The following is a 2263-nucleotide window of genomic DNA, read 5'->3' as shown; positions in this document are numbered from 1 at the left end:
AACTTACATATAATAAATAAATAAATCTTTAAAACAAAACAAAACAAAACACCCATAGACATTAAGTAGAGGAAAGAAAACACTAACAACAACAACAACAAAAAAAAAAAAAAAAAACGCAAGTATTAAGTCAGAAACTAGGCCAGACAGACTGGTGCTGAGTCTCCTTTTTGGGAGTTGGTCCCCCACAGGCTCTGCAGGGAGTAAGCATCAGGACACCTTTGCCAGCTCATACAAGGCCAGTACCTAATGTTCCCAATTCCATTGTGTCACATGGGCACACCCTTTCAACCACAGGGCAATGTCTATACACATAAGACTTTAAGTCTGCATTTCCTGAGCTGCTCCTACTAAAGTTCAGCCATGTGACGTGTTTGAGTCCCCAAATGGCAACTAACCCTTGAGATGCCTCCCAATTCCTCTAATGTTTGTTTGCTAGATTGCACTCGCAATCTTGCCTTGCTTTTAACTCCTTTATGTGTGTGTTTTAACTTTATGTGTGTTTTAATTCCTTTATGATGTGTAGATTGCTATATACAAATCACTAGAACTCAAATTGGTGAACTTTTTCTCTGACATACACAGATTTCAATACAAGAAGTCCAGACTCGGCAAAGACCATTAGTAATCCCTATCAGCAGGGCCCTGTCTCTACTCCAAGCTAGGGAAGTTACCAATATACAGAACAGAAATTAGGAAAGCTAGTACAGGACAAACCACAGCCACTTACCTAATACTGACAGATCACCTGCTTGGACTTATGTACAAAGACATTGCCCTGTGATCTAAAGGATGTATCCACGTGGCAGACATTAGCCCACGATCCCAGAACATTAAATATTATCTTAATTGCACTGCTTATCTCCAGGTTTCTGAAAGCTCAGAAACTCAGGTCTAACTACTAAAATGCCAAAGGTCTGTATTCTAAACGCTTGCTAAGCCAGTACTTCTGATATTCCACTGTCCAATAGGCGAGTCTAATTTATAAATGGAAAACCTGTATTTTAAACAGTTTGCTGATTGACTTATTTAAATTTTAAAGCTGGTTTCTAGGGGTCGAGGTGTAAGTAATGCAAGTCTTTAAGAGTCGGACTTCTAAGCTCCAGCCAGACCGTTAAGTGCACAAGCTAGCGGCCACAAGGGGAGGCAGGCAAGTAGACCAATGAGGAGGAAGGAAAACTGTGATGGATTTTCCTCATTAGTAGGTAGAAGAGTTGGGGTGCAGGCCTCAACTATTTCTGAGACCAACACCTTCTAGGGTACTGCCTGATCCAAGACTCGCCTACTCTCGAATGTCCGTAGTGAGCTCGCAAACTGCCCAGCATCGACTGGCGATCGCCGTTAGCCCACCTCCTCCTCCTGCGCATCCATGCTTCTCTAAGGGCTCGGCCCATTCCTCCCTCCTCCGCCTTGAATCTCCATTCCTCACCGCCTGGCGCACCGGGTCCCCATTCATCCCTCCTCCGCCCCGCACCTCGCTGTCCATCCCCAAGCGGTTCAAGGGGCCTTCACGACAGCTCCCTGGACGGCAGTGCGGGTCGCTTACCCGGGCGCGGCAGGCCCGTGGCCCTCACACCGCAGCGCAGCCACTTCAGCGACTCAGCCCCGCGCGGGGACGTGGACCGCAGCGAAACCCAGTTAGCTCAGCTCACTGGTGCGCGCTGGACCCCACCCGGACCGCCCCGGAAAGACGTCACGAAAGCAGGACCAATAGGCTGCCGCTGGCACGCGCGGCCGCGTGCAATGGGCGTGGTTTGTTTAGGCCACGCCTGCTTCAGGAGCTGCCTTCCAACTTGGTCCCGCCTTGGCCACGCAGAGCTATTTGGAGCTGATCTAACGGAAGTGAGAGATCCAGGGACTTGTAGGCTATGTCTGTGTCTAGGGCTTTTCCCAGAAGCCGGGGAGAAGAGGGGTCAGATCAGGTGAACGCAGATGTATTCGGACGATGGCTGGTCTAGACAGGGCAGCTCTCGAAGGCCTCGTGAGGTACTTTATGAGGCTCTTCCGACCCGGTTTCTGATCTTTCCTCCCTTCCGCTATTCAATGCCTTAAGGCGGCCCAGCCTTGTCCCTGCTCGCAGGCATGGCTTGGCTACTGAGGTTTGCTTTGCACGCACTGCACCTGCCAGCTTCTGGCTAAGCATTTCACCTGAAAGGCAATACACTGATTTAATTCTGCAAGAGGATCTCGCTTCTGTTTTTCAAGTCCAGAAACAGTCTCACAAAGGGCTTTGGAATTTTACACGTGGCATGACACGTGGAAC

The 2263-nt window shown here is 49.0% G+C and overlaps 1 protein-coding gene across 1 annotated transcript in view; it reads right to left on the bottom strand.

Annotated features, from left to right (window-relative positions):
- C1H11orf24 (chromosome 1 C11orf24 homolog) overlaps nt 1–1662 on the bottom strand; it is an 8419-nt gene extending 6757 nt beyond the window's left edge. The window contains exon 1 of the mRNA XM_029542086.1: nt 1547–1662. The gene's annotated coding sequence lies outside the window, so the exon portion shown is untranslated. The remainder of the gene's footprint in view (nt 1–1546) is intronic.
- Between the last annotated feature and the right edge of the window lie 601 nt (nt 1663–2263).

Source organism: Mus pahari, chromosome 1 (assembly GCF_900095145.1).
Source record: "Mus pahari chromosome 1, PAHARI_EIJ_v1.1, whole genome shotgun sequence".
NCBI lineage: Eukaryota > Metazoa > Chordata > Mammalia > Rodentia > Muridae > Mus > Mus pahari.
This window is presented reverse-complemented; position numbering and strand designations above follow the sequence as displayed.